At 39.3% G+C, this 20,390-nt stretch overlaps 1 long non-coding RNA gene across 1 annotated transcript in view; it reads left to right on the forward strand.

The window, feature by feature from the left end:
- Positions 1–221: 221 nt before the first annotated feature.
- The window catches only part of LOC149314915 (uncharacterized), a 52,115-nt gene continuing 31,946 nt past the window's right edge, over positions 222–20,390 (forward strand). The window contains exons 1-2 of the long non-coding RNA XR_016281147.1: positions 222–339; positions 10,033–10,075. This is a non-coding gene — a long non-coding RNA (uncharacterized LOC149314915). The remainder of the gene's footprint in view (positions 340–10,032; positions 10,076–20,390) is intronic.

The following is a 20,390-nucleotide window of genomic DNA, read 5'->3' on the forward strand; positions in this document are numbered from 1 at the left end:
CGAGCCATTCTCTCCAGTATGTACCCTGTATGTGTGTGTTTTTATGCTCAGCTGGTGACACAGTCATTTCACTGTAGAAGTGGTTTGAGAGGGCAGGGATCAGGTGACAGGAGCAGCAGCAAGCTGTTAGTGGATAGAACTCCTGTGTGTCATGTAACCTGTTCTGCACACCTAAAATTAGCATACTGCCCTTCAAAGCGGTGGAGAATGCTGTCCTCTCATCAGGGTTGAAATGGGATTCTGTCATCAATGTGGCTGACTTCAAGTAAAGGAAGTACATGCTCACAGCCAGTCCTGGATACAGCATAGATGTTTATGGAGAATGTTCCACAAGTACAGGTGAGCAGATGGTCAGAATTATTTGAGGGAGCACAAAACTTTTGGTTGTGTAATGAAGAATTACAGAAGCAGAGGTCTGAGGCAGAGGTACAGGAGAGTCAAAAGTATAGATAGCCTTGAAAATGTGAATAAAGAATAAAATTGACTTCACATTGTGAATAAAGAATTTGTGCTGGATGTGGAAGGGAATGGGAAGCTGAGAAAGACATCCAAGGAGAGATGTCGCCTGTACAGAGGGACTTATAATTAACACAGGTTTTCAGCTGTGTGAGGAAATGGATTAATAGCCAGTGAAACTGTTGTAAACAAGGGAGGAACTAGAACCAATCAATAGTCTGACCACACTATTTGGTCTAGCTGAAGTTTCCAAACATTCGTCAAAGGCTGCCCCACACAGATCACGTTACAGTAATCCAAACAAGATGTAACCTAAAGACATGTGTGAATGTGGCCATTTCAGTCCTCTCCAGAAACGGATGCAACTGGTGCACTAGTTTTAACTGGGAATCCAGATTCAAGACAGAATCTAGGACTACATCCAAAGTGAAAGCCTGTGTCGACTGTAGAGAGCCAGCATGGTGTAGTGGTTTGGGTGTTGGACTAGGACTCTGGAGACCAGAGTTCAATTACTGACTTGGCCATGAAACCCACTGGGTAACCATGGACAAGTCACATGCTCTTAGCCTCAGGGGAAAGCATCGGCAAACCTTCTCTGACCAAATCTTGCCAAGAAAACCCCATGAGACACAAATCTGCTGAACATATTCTGGACTAAACCCAATACCAGGTAGACTCACTGAACTAACTGCTGAATTTCTTTGGCTGTAATGTTTCTGTTATCAAAAAACAGTGCTGTATTCAAGTCTTTTACTCCAAGTCAAAAGTCAAGTCTCAAGTCTTGAATCTTGAGACCCTCATGTCTCAGATCAAATCTTGAGTCCTTGCAAGATACTTTCAAGTCTAAAATCATGTTTCAAGTCTAGGAGACAACTTTAACAGAAAAAAGGAGGTGGGACATGCTTGTTGGAGGGGAGAAAGATATGTGTTAGGCAATAGGCTTGAGGCAGAGATTGATGTCTGCTTGACATTTTGTCCCTGCTGCACAATAGAGGAAGCTTTAGAAGGTTCCTTATACCTTGAGCTGTGGCCTAACACATTTTCTGTTCACCTCTGAGAAATGCACCCCATACTCTGGGGGCAGGTCTTGCCAGCTGCTCAGAGTGAGTGACACTAGCATGTCAGTGGCTAAAATATGCAAGCTGTCAGTCGAATAAACACAGTGCACCATTTATTGTTGAGGCAAGTCCAGGTCAAATAACTGAAGTGACTTAAGTCCAACAATGTCAATTGACTCAAATCATCACTGCCAAAAAGAAAAAGAAGTCTCACTGGTTGACAGATGAAACTTTTCAAGATCAAGGAAGTAATAGTACCACTCTATTCTGCTCACCTGGAATACTATGTCCAGTTCTGGGCACCACAATTTAAAAAGGACATTGAGAAGCTGGAGTGTGTCCAAAGGAGGGCAACAAAAATGGCGAAAGGTCTGGAGACCATGCTTTGTGAGGAAAGACTTAGGGAGCTGGGTATGTTTGGCTTGGAGAAGAGTCAGTTAAGAGGTGATATGATAGCCCTGTTTAGGTATTTGAAGGAGTGCTATATTGATCTGCTTCCTGGTGAGTTCTTTTTGCATCTCCGAAGGGGCGCCACTGGCATGCTCGCATGCCATGATGACACCCCTTGTGCATAGTGCCCTGTGTGTATGGGCAAGCACCAAGATGGTGCCAGGCAGTGGAACTAGAGCTTGGAGCGTGTGCACGCTCCGCCCTAATTCAGCCCTAGGACGCAGTCAGGCTGGCACAAAGTGCCAGTCTGTACTGCCTCTAACTGAAAGAAAGAAGCTGGTAGCATGAATGTTTGTAGACTTGAGCCTATTTTCTCAGATGAAGTAGGCTCAAGTCTATGAAAGCTCATGCTACCAATGTCTTTCTTTCAGTTAGTCTTAAAGGTGCTACAAGATCCCTTTGATACTGATTTTCCAGATTAACACAGCTATGTCTTTGAATTCTACCACTAGGAACATTTACAGTTGAATATTAACAAAAAATAATGACCACAAGATTATTTACATTACTTTACAGTAGATAAATAGTTCAAGAATTTCTATATTTATTTATTTATTTATTTATTTATTTATTTATTTACGGTATTTATACCCCACCCTTCAGCTGTAAAGGCTCTCAGAGCAGCTTACAATTATTATTATTATTATTATTTTTAATTAGATGGTTCCCTGCCCTCAGGCTTACAATCTAAAAAGACACGACACAAAAGGAGAAGGGAATGGTGGTGGGGAAGGGGATCAGGTCCAGCAGTTCTTCTCTCCCTTTGAGGCCTGGACCAAGACAGATGGACTAGAAGGAGGGCTCTGCTTCTTAATAGCGGCCAGGCCCGATGGCGTTGGGCCTGCCTTTTCACTCTCCCCCAGGCTGGAAGATGACAGTTAGGAAGGAGGGAGGGCGCTTCTTCTTAAGGCCCGATGGCTCAATCATTAATCAGAATGGAGGCTGCAGGCAAGATTCAGAAGAAGACTTGGATTCTGCAGGGTAGTTATGAAGAAATTAGATAAGATCCTGAAGTGTAGGGGTAGATCACTGCATACCAACATTAGGAAATAGAAATAACACACAGCATAAGAAAATACTTCTGTGTATGGATGCAATATCTGGACGGTGAAGAAACTGATAGGAAGAAAATCAATGCATCTGAGTTGTGATGCTGGAGAAGAGTTTTGAGGATATTGTGGGCTGCTAAAAAGACAAGAGCAAATTAGGCCCAAACACTCCCTAGAAGTCAAGTTGACTAAATTGAGGCAGTCGTATTTGGCAATATAATGAGAAGACATGACTCATTAGAAAAGATGATAATGCTTGGTAACTGGACGGCAGTAGGAAAAGAGGAAGACCACATCCCAGATGGATAGATTCAATCAAAGAAACCATGGCCCTGAGACTGCAAGATCTGACCAGTGGTGTTGAGGATAGGGTAATTGGAAGGTCTCTCATTCATTCAAAGTTATCTTGAAGGCAGCTAACAACAACACTTTAGTAATTATCCCTACAAATGTTGACTCCATTTTCAAAAAGATCCCCCATGACATTGTTGGAGAAAAGTTGTGAAAATTTTGTCTAGACAATGCTATTTTTAGATGGTGCTGTATCAGCATTTGCATCTCAACCTAAAGAGTGCTCACTAATGGTTCCTTGTTATCCTAGATAAAAGTGAGTAGTGGAGTGCCCCAGGATTCTGTCCTGGTCCCAGTCTTATTCAGTGTAAAATAACTTGAATGACAGAATAGAGGACATGCTTATCAAATTTTCAGATTACAGCAATTTACAGGTGATAGATACTATCTCAGAGAACAGAACCAGGATTCAAAATAACCTTGACAGATTGAAGATCAAGGCCAAAACTAACAAAATGAATTTCAACAGGGATAAATGTAAGGTACTACATTTAGGCTGAGAAAGCAAAATACACAAAGACGGGGTACGTGATACCTGGCTTGACAACAGCACCTGTGCAAATGATTAGGGGGTTTAGTGGACCATAAGGTGAATATGAATCAACTGTGTGATGCAGTGGACAATGTGCTAGTGTCCAGATCGAGAGAAGAAACTGTACACTCTTTGGGTGTACTTGGTCAGACTTCACCATCTTTCGTCAAACTTCATCTGGAATATTGTTTCTAATTTTGGGTACTAAAATTCAAGAAGGATATTGCCAAACTGGAGCCGAAAAACATTTATCATGATGGTAAAGAGTTTGGACGCCAAGCCTTATGGAGAATTGGCTAGAAAGCTGTGCATGATTAGCTTGGTGAAGAGAAGATTGAGAGGTGACATGATAGTTATCTTCAAATATGTGAGGGATTGTTACATAGAAGTGGAACAAGCTTTTTTCCCCTGTTGCTCCAGAGACTAGGGCAAGAGTTATGTTATATTTAATTTGCAATGACTGAAAAAGAAATAATATCTCTATGCTGCTAATATATGAGGATAAAAATCAACAGTTAAAAGGGAAAGAATGAAATATATACTTTATATATTTCATTCTTTCCCTTTTCACATAAAAAGCTATGTGAAATATATACTTTATATATTTCACATAGCTTTGAAAATGAGCTTGATCCTCTGCCCCAGGTTCAGAACAAAATGCCTCTCAGCCTTGAACTTAAAATGCTTTTATGAGTATATGCAAAATAAGCATTTGCACCATATTATATTTGCACTGAGAATCAGCAACCACTAATGAGAAAAAGGGAAAGGAGGGGAAGAGGCAGAAAAGATCTTTCAGGAGGGGTGTGGCACATGTTCCACATAAACATTTCCACTTTTCAATCTAGTGTGTTTTAATTCAAAGACTTTTACTATTTTAAACAAAGTGATAGCAAAATAACCTATACAAAGGCAATGACCTCTACAATTCTCCTGCCTAAAGTGGCCTAAATCTAATGTAGTTCTAGCAGAGTGAAAATCCATACTAGATGTAGTCATGCTCTATTATACCTTTGAGTTGCATAGCTGGTGATGGAGACTTGATGGAAGTGGCTACACAATCACTTCATCTAACTCCTTGTAACCATATGTAAAATCCAAAGGATACCACTCTTGCACTAACTTGGGGAATGTGCAGTCACTAGCGCAATGGACAATACATTAGTACAGTGACATAACTGGAAACAGCACCTGAATCCAATGATATCTTATATACAATTGCAAGCATCTACAGTGCTTCAAATTTAAGCATATACAGTCAGCCCTCCACATTTGCAGCTTTGACTTTTGCATATTTCATTAAACATGGATTTCATTAACCTGTCGTCTCTAGGAATCTCTAGATCCTCCAGCATAACTCTGCCAGAAGTTAACCATAGAGTTTCACTGAAGGACCTAAAGATTCCTAGAAAAAAAACTTCTTTAAGTATTTGTAGATCCTCCAGAATGATTCTATGGTCAACTTCAGCCAGATGAGTTACGCTGAAGGGCCTAGAGATTGCTAGAAAAGTGCTCTCTCAGGTAATTTTTTTTATTTGCTGTTTTTCCACATTTAAGGAGGTCCTGTGCCCCTAACCCCAGAGAATGTAGATGGCCCACTGTACACTGTAATTTTACTAGTATATATGCATATTGTACTCAGTAATTTCAAATGGATTTAACCTCATATTTTAAATACTGCCCATTTAAGCTAGTTTTGTGTGTGTGTGTGTGTGTGTGTGTGTACTCCTTTCTTTCTCACAACAGTTTTCTACTTGTTCTGAAAACAAACTGTATCTTTATCCTGCTGGCTATTTGAGCAGAACAATATTCCTATAAACATGATTGCCAGTCACTTTCATACAGTGACTGTGGCAATAAAACAAAGACCAAACAAAACAAAAAACTGGAGACAAGTGTGCAGTAGGCAGGCTGCTCATTTTATTCATTCTTTTAAATTTGTTTTTAAAAATTGCTATCAGTTTATGTGCATAGGAGGAAAATAATTATGCGACTTATGAGCCAGCTGGGAATAGATAGAATGGTCAGATGTGCCTGTTATCAGTTTCTGCTGATATGCCAACTATGCCCCTTCCTAGAATTGGAAGAACTAAAGATGGTAGTTCATGCATTGGTATATATAGATGAAGATTTGTAAACATAATTTCTGAAGCCTCAGATTTCTGTTAACAACAAACATTAGTGAACTCTTACATCTAAGGCTGAACCAAGGAGGACTTGACACATAAAACTGTGTCAAATTTGTGCTGAGTTTTATACAATGAAACAGTTAAAACTATGAAGCCAAGTGTTTTGAATTCACATCTTCTTAAAAGATTGACATTCTTCTGTACTGACGTCATTCCTACTTCTCTTTAAGATTTGTGTGTTTTCTGATGTCAGTCTTTGATAATCTCTTGAACTGGGAATAACTAAGCAAAAAGTAAATAGAAACACTTCCAGTTTGAGTTTCTTACTGCCTTTGTACATTCCACTTCTGTGACTATATGTTTTGTTACCTAGGATATGGCAGAGAGAGGAATTGTTTCACTGTTGCAGTTCATGCTGGAGTTATGGGTGCTATTAACTGGCCTAGGTCCATTCAGAGCAAAAATCTGATAAAGCATTTCAAAGAAAATATTTGAGCTTGCCGAGTGTGAAGTTTTCTGTGTACACCTCAGGCATGGTATCAGAGTATCAAACCAGCACTACATTATTTTAAAATGATAATGAAACAGAAACAAACTGATTTTCTAACAAAGATGTATATTCCATGTTTCACTATTACTAGTTCATTAGACTCTAGTTGCCTTTGGGTATGATCCAGCCAAATAAAGACACTGTTAAGTTACATTTGATTTCAGTAGTGAAGGAAACTAGAGGGAGGGAGCTGTTCCTATATAATTACCAATGGCCCTGTACAGATGGGCCTGATAGCATGTCCTGGCAACGTACTAGGGTTGCCTCGGGGCATTGCTTATATACGCTCCGCAACCCTAGTACATCACTAGGACATCAAAATGGTGGTGCCCTGTCTACATGGGCGCCGCCATTTTGACGTAATGGCCACGTCGCATCCAAATGGTGCGGCGCGGCCATTACATCCTGGAGCCGCTTCAGGGCGCCGGTGGCACCCTTTCAGCGGTGCTGGAAGGAGCCCTGAAACAGAGCTCCTTCCGTACCATGTATCACTGGCGCAGCCTTTACATGGCTGCGCCAATGATACAAAAGACAAAGGAGCCGAGTGACCCCTTTCCCTGTTTCCCTGCTGCTGTTGGGGTGTCCTTTCCAGGTCGCAGGGAAGTGGCGTTTTGCTGCTTCCCCGAGGCCTGGAAAAGCAGTGGATCGGGGCCTCCGGGGCTGCTGCTGTGGCAGCTCAGGCCCCGATCTGTCAGGGAAAGAGGCAGTCTGTATCCCGCCTTTATTAGCAATATTTGGGAATGAGTGCCTGAGTGCCACTGTTATAGAATCTTGACTCCACACTATCTGCTGTGGCTACATCCTGTGGAATCCTGGGATCTATAGTGCGGTGAGGGACTTCTAAATACCTCACACAACTACAAATCCCAGGATTCCATAGGATGGAGCCATAGTAATTAAACTACAATCATAGCGATATAATTGTGTAAAGTTAAAGAGACGTGTGTAGCCAAAATAACAGCACATACACCCCAAGCTCAAGAGGAAGCTACCAAGGTTTGCAGAAGCATAAAACAAAAACAAACAAGAAAATCTCTTTGGGAGGGCACCATCCCAGAAAGCAATACCCCCCCCCCCCGACAGCCCAATGAGGACTGATCATTCTCAAATGGAACAGGATGCTGATTTTTTCATTTGAGAGTGGTAGTTGTATCTGAAAAACTGGGAGAGGACAGGAAAAGTAGAACAGAATATCATACAAGCAATGGAGTTCCAAAAAGAGAAATGCAAGCAAGACAAGATCATTAGCTCAAGATTTTCCAGGAATTTCTTATCCCAACATCAGACAGAAACACTAAACCCTACTCTTAAATTCCCATTAAAGTAGACTCACTGAATCAAGGGGATTTACCTGCATGTTAACTCACCATATCATGACTGAGTCAATGGCTTTACTCTAGGGGTATCTAACTAATAAGCTTCAGGCTATCATTTCAAAGCCAGTTAACTAATTGTTGACCTACATTTCATGGACAAAGATTCTAGGATACTTTCCATGCTAGGTTTTGATGTGTGGGGAATACTTTTATATGGGGAAGCATTATCTCATGAAATATGAGCCTTACTTGAAGTGGTAAAACCCAACAAAAAGATGATCACCTCAGTGAGAACCTGGCCTAATACTTGTTCCTGGAGTGTTTTCAGTGGAAAATATACTCTTGTGAATATGGAGCTCTCCTTAAGAATTTAATTTTGGCACTGATCTTAATGTCAGGCTGAAGTTTTTAATAGAAATAAAAGAATCTTGTTTTCATGGATGACAATCCATGAATGCTTATGTACTGCTTATGCCATGCACATGTTTATACCATGCAAATTGAAGGTGCCATGAGGGTTTGTTGCAACAAAATTGGTTGGCTACCCTGGAATTTGTTTATTCTTGAGACTCATTGATGAAAGATATTCCAAACTATTGAAAAAGTGCTCCCAATTAACCAAACAGCACAGCAGAAGAAACATGTACAGTGGGCCCTTGGTATCCACTGGGGTTTGGTTCCAGAACCCTCCATGGATAACAAAATCCGTGGATGATCAAATCCCATTAAATTCAAAGGTACAGCAAAATGGTGTCCTTTACATAAAGTGGAAAATCAAGGTTTGCTATTTGGAATTTATACTTTTGAGGGGAATATTTTCAAGCTGTGGATGCTTGAATCTGTGGATAAAAAAATCCATGGATAAGGAAGGCTTGCTGTGCTTTATTTCTCAGTTCCAAATGGTTGGTCATCATCTTCATTCATATCAAAGGTTTACTTCAAAACAATATGTTGTATGTAGTTTTTCTTGAAATCAGTGGCACTGGAATCTTAGAAAAGTGATGGGGGGGCACTACAAATTTCAGAATCCTCACCAGCTAGCATGAGTACTGTTCACTTTGACAGAATTCTATTAGTCTGGAAAACAAGTAACCAAAGGGGTCTTGCGAAAGAAAGAAGTTGGTAGCATGAGCTTTCATAGACTTGAGCCTACTTCCTCAGATACATGTTTGGAATGGAGAGTCCAGAGGCAGATCTACTGTATATAAGCCGATTGTGTGTGAGAATGTCAATTGAATTTCAAAACTTGTGGGCATAGAGGTGAGGTGACAAGTTCAGTTTTCATTTTGGTGAGGGCATTCTGGGAAATGTAATCCAAAAAAGTAACTTTTCCCAGATATGGAAATGCATCATGTTGAAAGGAGTGATATTTACTTCTAAGTAGACTGATACAGCATGCATATTCTTTTTCTACACAACTATCAGTTGTATGCCTATACACAAAATTTTATCAATGTAATCAGTTAATTAACAAATAATTAAATAGACTAGTATGTCATTGAGTTAAGTTATAATACTTCAGTTTTCAAGAGTGCTGACCTCAAATGAGATTCATATTTTACTTGGCTAGTTTATCTGGGAAATGTATTGTTCTCCATTTGTCAGATTCTTTTATGTGGCAGTGTAGTGGTGGAACAATCGGTTTGTTTGGATTCTGAAAAAAGTCTGACTGTCTAAAGCAGAGATGTAATGCTATCACTTACAGTTAATACACACCCCATCATACTTCCCACCTACATTAAAAGGCTCTCTGCTATGACACTCTTTCTTTGCTTGAAGGCCATTGTGGATCGGTCCTTACCTACTCTGCCCCTCATCATAATCACCATCATTATATAAGCTCTTCATACATCTCAAAATGATTGGCTTCCAAAGATGGGGTTGCACAGGCACTCAAATGAATGGATTTGTTTGTTTCTGGCATAATGAAGCTTGTGTATGTATGTGTTTAATTTAATTTTGGAATGTGGCAAATACATTACACCAAAATGCTAGTTAAATTCAACAGAATGTGCTGCTATGCCAACTCATATTCTAACTCATGTTTATGACAGATAAAATCAAACATGATTGTAGGCAAACGTCTTACTCTGCAATACAAACTGGTTTGCTTTCTTTTGTGTTTTCTTTTGTTTTTGCAGAAACAAGGTTAGGGCTGGGGCTGGCTGTGTCTGAAATTAACAGGTGAGAAAAAATGGCTCAAACGATAAGTATATAAAGTCCAGTCTAATGTAATGGTTAAAATGCAATTTGGATATGATAAATAGGGAAAACAGAATCTGCTGAATCTTCATTTCATTACAAACATCTAGTTTATGTACTGTATACGGATGCTAGATTTTTATAGCTAGATGTGCATCTGCAACACTCCAGGCAAAATGTTGGCCAGACACATTAACACCAGCTGTCTCTGTAAAGACTGGAACCAGCTTTGCTTGTCAGTTAAGTGGCTAGATGCCTTGGGACACAAACCAAGACAAATGCTCTCTTGGAGCTCAAGCTCCAATTCTAGCAAAGCCCTCTTCAAGGTTTCAAAGCTGTTCTCCAGTACCATGGGTTTTTCTCTCCTGGGGACAGTGTGGGTGTCTGTGTGTGTATGTATAGTATGTGTATGTTTGTTTTATGTTTAGTTATTAATTTATTTTAAGTATTTTATACTGCTATTCAGTCCTCTTTGCAGTGTAGTTTACAGAAGAAAAGAATACAATTCACAGTGACATCCTTTGATTCCTAGGAAAGTATCCCGGGGGGCACAAGGACAGATTTTATTTTCCCCTGCAAAGCTAAAGATTAAGAGGTGAGAGGGGGACAATCTTGAATCTCTCTTCTCTGCTTCTGCAGATGTTTCCTCTCTGGCACAGGAACATCAGGAGAGGGAGAAAGAAGGGAATTTAGGGACATGGCATAGATGGAACCGGGCAGGCTTTGCACATATAGTTTGCTAGTCTAAATAAAAGAGGGAAGAAAGGAATTGTGAATGCCACTCCTCTCTCCTTTCTGCTTTGCTAACAGAAGGCCAGTGGAGCTTCAGGAATGCTTACAGCACTCTGGCTTTAGAACTGGATTGCCATATAAAATGTTGTTATCATTGTTCCTGTGTTGAATACTTGTACCCCCTTTTCCCTGGCAAATATAAAATATAAACATAAAAAAATAAACAACAGAAAAGTAAAAATTCCTAAAAGAACAAAGTAAGATTGAAACTGTATCTAAAAATCTTGGGGAAGGGTTTTCATTACTTCAGAAGTAAATATGTCAAATGTCTCTGGAGGACAACAATCCACCTGATGGATGTCACAACCAAGAAGACCCTCTTAAGGTTGGTAGCTACCCCTCACACTTTACATAGAGGGAGCATGTGCAGAAGGCCCTCTACCAAAGAGGTAGGGAGGTACATATGACAACAAATGACCTTTTAAAATCCCTGGTGATAAAAAACAGTCCAGGTATCTACTGAGCTGCTACATTCTGCAAAAACTACATTCTCAGTTTTCAAAAGCATCATCATCATAGGTATGGTTAATGAGGACAAGGAAAAGAGTCTTCTCTCTGGCTCCTCCTAGTTTGTGGAATCTCTCCCATGGGAGACTTCTACTGAGAAGGCAAAAACCTTTTTGTTTAGGCTAGCCTTTTAAGTTTAAAATAACGTGACAGAAGGATCTTTTTAATAGTGTGCATGATGCTTTTTAAAAAACATTTTAATATTTTTAACTGTAGTAAATCTAGTGTCTTTTCAAAAATAGAAATGTTAATTTAATATTTTTTAACTTTTATATCAAACAGGATTGGTTTTTGGTGGGGGCTTTTTTTTTAGTGCAGTTTGTCATTTTAAACTTATTTAAGCCACCTTGGGTCCCATGCAAGGCAGAATACAAGTCCAATATATAGAGCATTACAACAGTCTAATCTATAGATTATCAGACCTTGGACAACTGAAGAGTTACAAGTTGAAAAGCTGAACTTTGTTAAAAATCAAGGAAGAGGTTTCTTTGACTCCCTGTTCCTGTTTTGTGGGTTTGGGCATCTGTACTTATAAATTATTGCGTAAGTGTAGGATTGTGTGGTTTGGAAGAGTTTTTTGGGGCATTTGGTCTTAAATGTTGTCAGTGCAGGTTCCTATTGCTGTCATTCTTTGGTATTCATCAGCTTCGGCTGATACGCCAACTGCGTCCCTGTCTGGACCGAAAGGACCTTGAAACTGTAGTACATGCACTGGTAACCTCTCGTTTGGACTTCTGTAATGCGCTCTACATGGGGCTACCTTTGTACCAGGTTCAGAAGCTTCAGCTAGTTCAAAACGCTGCAGCCAGATTGGTCACCGGCTCTTCAAGGTCGGACCATATAACACCGGTATTGAAATCTCTACACTGGCTGCCTATTAGCTTCCGGGCTCAATACAAAGTGTTGGTTATTACCTATAAAGCCCTATATGGCTCAGGCCCGAGTTACTTGAGGGAACGCCTCTCCCCATACAGTCCGCCCCACACTCTCAGATCATCAGGGAAAAATCTTTTAAGAAACCCCAAGGTGAGATTAGTAGTGACTCACCAGAGAGCATTTTCATCAGCTGCACCAATGTACTGGAACAAACTGCCAGAAGAGCTTCGGATGAGCTCTACGTTGGATGCCTTTAAAAAGCCTTTAAAGACTCATCTTTTTCAGTTAGCATACCCTCCGGACTCTCTATAGAGAATGTTTCCTCTGTTAGAAAGGACTAACTGCGATCCATAGATTCTATGTTCTTTTTATATGCTGTACTAGGTTTTTAGTGGAATTTTTAACTGTATAGATATACTGACATGTATGTTTTTAGATTTCTGTGAACCGCTTTGATCGTTTCGGAAGAGCAGTATATAAATAAAGTATATTATTATTATTATTATTATTATTATATTCTCTCTAGAAATTAAATCTTAGGATAGGGATGCATGCATCTTGCACTTGTCTATGTGCATGGAAAAATATAAATGCACATGCATGGACCTTTATTTAATTGAATTGAATTGGGAGTTTTCCAGGTGAGTAAAACCAATATAAATACTAGTATTTAAAAGAACTAATATAAAAAACTAGTATTTTAATATATATATATAAATCTAGTATTTAAAAGAACCAGTATAAAAGTTAGAATTTAAAAGAACCAATATAAATACTAGAATTGAAAAGCCAAATAAAAGTACCGTAGTTCTCAGGCATCCTGTTAGTGACATAAATAACCACAAGTTGCACTACATATTCAAAATGATTTTTTTTTTTTTTTTTGGGGGGGGGATGATAGTACCTAGCTGTTGGTAGCATAAATTAAGTTTTTTATGAGGGATCATTGCATGTGAAATAGTGAATATGCATTATCTTTATGCATTGAGCATTGCTATTTCACAATCATTTGTCAGCCATGCACACTGACCATTTATCCACATGAATCACACTATTTTGATATTCTCTATAGGGATTACATAATGTAATCCCCCCAGCGGGTATTTACACTATGCTGAAACAATATATAGCATTGATGTTGCAGTTAGGGCACTTGGTCTGTAAAAGGTTCACCATCACTGATATATAGGATCATGGCTATTGCATGCCATGAAAGGATCACAAAATGTTGATCTGTATGAAGATTGTTTATTGTAGAATATTTGGGCATTTTTTTCATCTTAGAGGTGAAAATAACTTGGCTGATCTATGTCATCCCCCCCTCCCTTATGTGTGTGATAGTGGTAAAGAAACCATGTGGTCTTCAGCCTTAGGTACATAATGATCCACTGACTCCATCTAACATTTCAGTGCCAGGTTTCCTTATTTATTTATTTCCTCAGGACATTGCTTATCATATTTTAAAACTGGAGTTGCCTCTGTTCTTATTTTGAGTGCATGTGTGTTTAAAAAAGAAACACAAGCCTTCTGCTTTGAAGATTGTTTTTGTTGTGAGCTTCTCTGAAAATCTTCAGACTAATGGAGTAGGATATTAATATTTGTAATAAATAAATACACCATCTGCACTAGAGTAAGTGGTCCTTAAGATTGGAACAGCAAGCACTGAAAGCAATAATTCACACTGATATAGTGCTTTGCATACTTTATTTCAACACTCCTTATAGCAGCCCTGCAAACTAGGCCTGTATTCCTCCCTACTGCTCCTGATGCTGTTGCCACCATTTTGGGGAATGGAGGCCTGAGAAGGAGAGAGAGTGGCTAGTCTAATGTTTTCACATTAAGGTAGTGACATATATATATATATATATATATATGAATAATAAATAAGGCCATCAGGTGATTTCTTGATGCATGTGAGATTAAAATAGGGATTCCTTAGCTCATAGACCACATCTTTACAGTGCACTCCTACGCACACCTTCTCAAAAGTAAGTGTCATTGAGTTCAATTAATCTAATTCCCAGGAACGTAAGATGGCCTCTCTGAAAAGGAGGCACAACAGCACCAAAACAGGGACATAAGAGAGCAAAGATTTGCATAAAAATTGCACATGATAATTTATATTTGTCAGTGCTCATTTAGAAAGACTTATATGTATAATTTAAACAGGAACACATTTGGGCTGACTGTGATCAGGGGCACTTTGTGTCTTCAGTCTGCTGCCCCAGGGTGAGGAAACGCCAATGGTTTGGGGGCCTGTTTTCTTCCCCTGGGACCTGCTGTATACTGTACCAGCCCCATAAATCAGTGTTAAAATTGTTGTTATAAATCTCCAGTCTGTAGGTGGCTGGAAGTCCATCTCCAGATTTGTTTTTATGGGGTACAATGTGAAAACCAAGATAGAGGGTGGGACTGCACCTTATTTTAAGACAAAAATCACAACTCTTGGAGCCAGGAACAGAAATCTACTGCTTTCCCATTTTTAATGTAGGAGGCCTAAGAGCTGCTAAAAATGGTCCATGGGGCTGCATGTGGGACATTGGCTGCAGGATTCCCACCCTTTGGAATAATCTTATCCACAGAAGAAATGTGCATAAATTTGCCTATATTGTTGTATTGTGAGAGTCCTGGTAGTAAAATAACAACCTGAGTGATCACTCCCTCCCCCAAAACAAAATGGTTATCTTTTCAGCACTGATATGCACCTGTGTTAACTTCTATCATTTTTTAAAAAAGTGACAGATATAAAGATTGCACATTAAGTGTGGCACCTCAGCTTTATGTAGACCAGGAAACATCTCATTCAAAATCAAAATCTGTCAAGAGCTCAAATATGTCTTGTATATGCTTGACTGACTGATCATCACAATATGCCATAAGACTGATCTCTCACTGGTCTCATTTTATTATTTTATTGCCTAAACCCCGCTTCGATCCACTGGGAGAGGCGGGGAAACACAAATAAATTTTATTTTTATATTATTGTTATTAAACTTTATGCCATAAATTACCACATGAATAGAATGGTTAGGAATGCAGAAATGGTTAGGATGTATATAATAATAATAATTATAATAATATAATATTGTTTCGTGAGCCACTAAAATACAAATATCGCATAGAACCAGTTAGTACTGTTAAACAGTGAAGAACAAACTTAAAGTTAAGAATGCTGTTTAACAAAGGATATGGCTGGTTTCATCTTACGGCATGGTGCTGATATAAACCAACACGATGAAGGAAGATTATGACCCCTCCCCACGTTTACCTTAAAGGTTTTGAACAGAAATGAATCATACAATAGTTTAATGAAGATGTTTCTCTATCTTGTAGTGATAATTACATGTGTATTAGAATTCCAGAACAACTAAAAAGGCTGTAAGAAGTATTCTGCCAGAAATGAAGTCCATAGCTGAATAAATTCAATTAAAATTGGACAAATATGGTTATGAAATGGATAAAAAGCTTAGGACATCTTTATGTAAGACCCTGTAGTTGATGGGACATTTGGTAAGTCAATGATAACTTGTTATGAGTATAAAGCTATAAAAAATGTTTAATTGACTTGAATTCTCACCCTTATTGACATCAAAGATTAATTCCCTGAATATTTTGCTAACAGAAATTGCACCAAAATACTTGCTCAGATCACTGAAGTTGAAACATTTATTCACTCACATTTATCATGAAAAACAGAAACTTTTAAAAGCTTATTTAACATTCTTTTAACTAATACACACTTTAAATGCAAAAAAAGTACACATTTCCTCTTGGCAGTTCATCATTCATGGAAAATGGCTAATTCTCTATATTTTTATAGCTGCAACACAGTAAAACTAATGCTAAGTTTTGTTTTATTTTTAAAACCCTGATTAATATTTTACTTTATATACATTCAACAATTTACACAAAGAGAACTCTATATATTCTTAAATAAAGCAAAATTTTTGGTACATACCTTCACAGTGGTGCTGAAAGTCCTCTTCTGTTATAGCTCTCTCATTGTCTCTGTCTGAGGCACACCAAACGGTTTAGTAATTTGTGATGACCAAGTCCATAAAGAGATCTTAAGTGGGGAAACTATTTGCATATCTTAGAATCCAAAGAGCAGTGAGATACTACCTTTCTCCTTTGCCAGAAAGCACAAATGATGTTTTTTAATTAGGATAAAGATTCCAAGAGGTTTGCAACTCTTACAATTCCCCCCCCCCCCATCCCACAAAATGTAAGAATTAGATGCAGGAGTACTTTCTCCCCTTAAATCTGGTTTTCAAAAGACAGTCTTAATTGAAAAGTAAGTCACTTACTTTATATAACATGTGTTTTCTCAAAGCACATTATAAACTATAAGAAAGTGTTTTTTGGGGGGGGAGGGGAATAAGGAAATATATTTTAAAATTATCCACAAAAAGACCTTTATATCAGAAAGATCCTTCAGATCTGCCCTTTAATGAAAAAATTGTACAACTTTTTTGGAAGATAATTAATACTGCTAAGGGAACTACAGTGCTTTTATCCAATTTTTCCAAATCTGAATGGAAGCCACATTTATACCAGTGTAAGTTATTCCGCCATGGAATTAAGCCTCAGTGTTTAGTCACTGATCCCTCTTTCTCCCTTCTCAGATCATGCCCTACACTTTCTTTTGGGGAGTGAAAAAGCTAATTACTCAGTGGTCTAATATAAAGGCAGCTGGAAAGATAGGCTCCCCAGTGAAGTGTTCAAAATAAGTTGGCTGGTAAGTACTTGTAACACCAAAATTGGCTGGCTGATCAAACTCCTCGGGGCATATACCATGTGGCTGGAGCCTGAATAATCTTGTTACTCATATGCCAGAAAAAAGGGGAACAGAAACATACTTCCAAACAGGGATGGAAAAATATTTAAAAATATTCATAGACTTTTTTTTTAAAGATGTGTTCCTTTAGTGTCAGAAAACCATGAAAAAGGGAATCCTACTGGACTTAACAGAATCTTTGCAGTTTAGACCTTATTCTATGCAAATTAAATGTGTGTGTGTGTGTGTGTGTGTGTGTGCAGTAAGGAGAATTTTCCATGCACAAAAATTATGTTTTCTGTGCAGAAAGTGCTGTTTTGATCTGGAAAATGTGTGAAATGTGTATAGAATAAGTCTACGACTACAGCATTTACTCTACAGTGATACCTCTGTGCAGAGAATGATACTTTTGTGCAGAAAATGCTGTGCAAAACTACCATGTGCAAATTTTGCACAGAATAGGTCCTGAATGGCAAATGGTAGTTGAAAATGGATGTTTTTGACAAATTTCTTGCAGTAGAGAAAAAAAATGCTTTACAATCTCATTGATTTATTTGAGAATGAAATTAGTGAAGACTTATATCCCTACTTCCAAATTATAGACCAATCAGCCTAATTGATACTTAATAATAATTAGATGCAGTGTACGTGTCTATGCTCTCAGGATACATGCTGTAGTTTACATGATGGTGGTTCTCTTCATGCCTGCAAATGTAGCCACAGTGCAAAACTCATTGTGCATGTCTGTTTTAACTTTGCTAGAAGAATAATGTGATTCTCTTCATACTACATTTCCTTGCTTTCATCTTTTTTTTGTTCAGTCTCTCTCTCTCTCTCTCAATTGTAATGTCTTAATGATTCACAAATCTTATTTTGTTTGTTTTTATGAGCTTGGTGTCAGGATCATAGCTCCTGCCATGCTTGCTAGTTGGTTCTGTTCTGTCCTTTATATGCTTCATAATACTGGATGATGGGATATGCTACAAAAATGGTGATGCTGGGTGGACAGATTGTTTATCTTCCTTGGAGCTAGCTAAACAGCAGATGTGAGAGGAAGAAATATGTACTGTGAGCTATCAAGGTCAGTTCAGTCAGAAGGCTTGGTATGGAAAGGAAAGGTGGGATTGTCTTGGGAAGAGGAATATTTTGGTTTGAAGACAAATGGGGTATCTGTGTGGGAAAACATATGAATTGTTATGTGCTTTTAATATACTAAATAACTTGAAATTGCTTCAGTCCTGACAACATCATTATGCTGTGAACAACTTAGTTTCTGAATAAAGTTTTCTGACTTTGCCGATGTTATGTTTATGAATTGAAATTAGCCAGTACATGATACTTGGAGCAGATTTGGAGGTGATATGATAGCCACATTTAAATGCCCGAAGGAAAGTCATATAGAACATGGTGTGATCTTGTTTCCGCTGCACCATAGAGTAGAACATGAACTAATGGATTCAAATTACAAGAAAAGATATTTGACCTACACATTAAGCAGAACTTCATGACTTTTAGAGCTTTTGGACAATGGAGCAGACTGCCTCTGAGTGTTGCACTCTTTTCTTTACACAAAGGTTGGGTAGGCAGTTTTCAGGAGTGCTTTAGTTGTACATTCCTGCATGACAGAGGATTGGACTAGATACCCTTTGTAGTCACTACCAACTCTTGGATTTGATGCTTCTGTGTATTCTTCTATTCCACTGGGAGCAAAGGAGGTGATTTTATTTAAGGAATGTCTTGACTGAGCCCTTGGACAGAATAAATATCTACCATTTTTTCAGTGGCTGCCTTGGTTTGAGGTACAGTTTTGGAAAATGGCTGCCACATTAAAAAAAAAAAGATATTCTTTTGCTACTCTGCTATGTAAGACAGCAGTTGAATCATATACTTATCTGCCAAAGTTTGAAACATACAAAACAGACTCTTAAGACTACAGTCCTGTACATAATAACAGGGAGTTTGTCTCTCTGACCTCAGGAGGGTTTACTTCTGACTAGGCATGTGTAGAATTGTAGCCTAATCCAACTATTTAGTGACTAAACTAGAAAACTGGGCTAAATCTTCTAATGATCTACTCTGCTATGACTAACTGGACAGGGGGATCCTATAGCATAGAGATCAGATTGCATCTGCTTGTTATAGTCTGAATCTATGGGCCTATGGCCAACTGTGTGATATTTCGCTGCAGTTCTAACCCACTTCTGCCTCTGGGCTGGTGTGATGATGGTGTTCATATGCCTACCCACCTGCCTACCACACTATGGAGCCATCACTGCACACTCCTTACCTACCACCACTGTCACATTCCCTCTGAAGACTTCCACCGCAGGTTGTAAGGGCAGGAACAGGGCTCCTGGCTTCACCTATGTGGGCAGGTACCCTCTCGCAATGTCACAGGCCATGATGGAGGCCTTCAGAGGGAATGCAGTAGTGGCAGCAAGTAAGGGGGTGTGTGCCTGTGTCGTCTGCTAGATGTCACAACTCCACTGCAAACAGCTGGAGTCAGGCTGGAACTGCCAAACTGGCATTCAGTATGGGCAATCCTGGCCCTGGCCTGTTGGCCTTCATTGTCCATGCAGGATGATGCCAGGCTAGAGGGGAATAGGGACTTTTTGGCTTGTGCATTCAGCCTTTATGAAATCTTGTGCTACAAACTTCTTTCTCTCTCAGCCTCAAAGCTTCTACAAGATCCCTTTCTGGACTGTTACAGACTAACACAGTTGCTAGAGAGTGTGTGAAATGGTTAAAGATCCTGACTAGGGAGCAAAGACACTGATAGCTTAGAGCAGGGGTTCCCAACTTTTTTGACTCATAGGGCCCGTTACAGACCGCCCAAAAGGGGCGGTCTTGGGCCGCTGCCGGTTGCAGAGCGGAGGAGTCGCAGCAGCCAAACCGCGTGACTCCTCCGCGCTGCAAAGAAAGAGTGCGAAAATCGCGCTCCTTCTGGCAACCCAGAAGAGACGCCGCAAGTGCCAAAGTGCGCACTCGCAACATCACTTCCAGGCCGAGACGTGCGGACGCAGAGCGTCGGTTACGTCAAAATGGCGGTGGCCATGTGGAACGGCTGCCGCCATTTGTTACGGACTCTGTCCGTAACAGGGTAAGGGGCATCTGGAAGAGACACCCCTTTTTCAAAATGGGATGTCCTAAGGACGTCCCTTATGGCAGTCTGTAACCCGCCATAGAGTCCTTTTTAGAATCAATTTCTGTGGTGGAGCCCCTAAGAGGCCTACCCTATGTCTTCCACATTAATGGTGTTTAGGAGCAGTGTTATATGGGGTTCAGGGGGGAGATGGGATAGATAATTTTTATTTCTTTCATTTTTCTCAGAGCACAGGTTGGGAG

This window comes from Sceloporus occidentalis, unplaced genomic scaffold (genome assembly GCF_023333645.1).
Source record: "Sceloporus occidentalis isolate IW3139 unplaced genomic scaffold, rSceOcc1.0.p SCAF_4, whole genome shotgun sequence".
NCBI classification, from domain to species: Eukaryota; Metazoa; Chordata; class Lepidosauria; order Squamata; family Phrynosomatidae; genus Sceloporus; species Sceloporus occidentalis.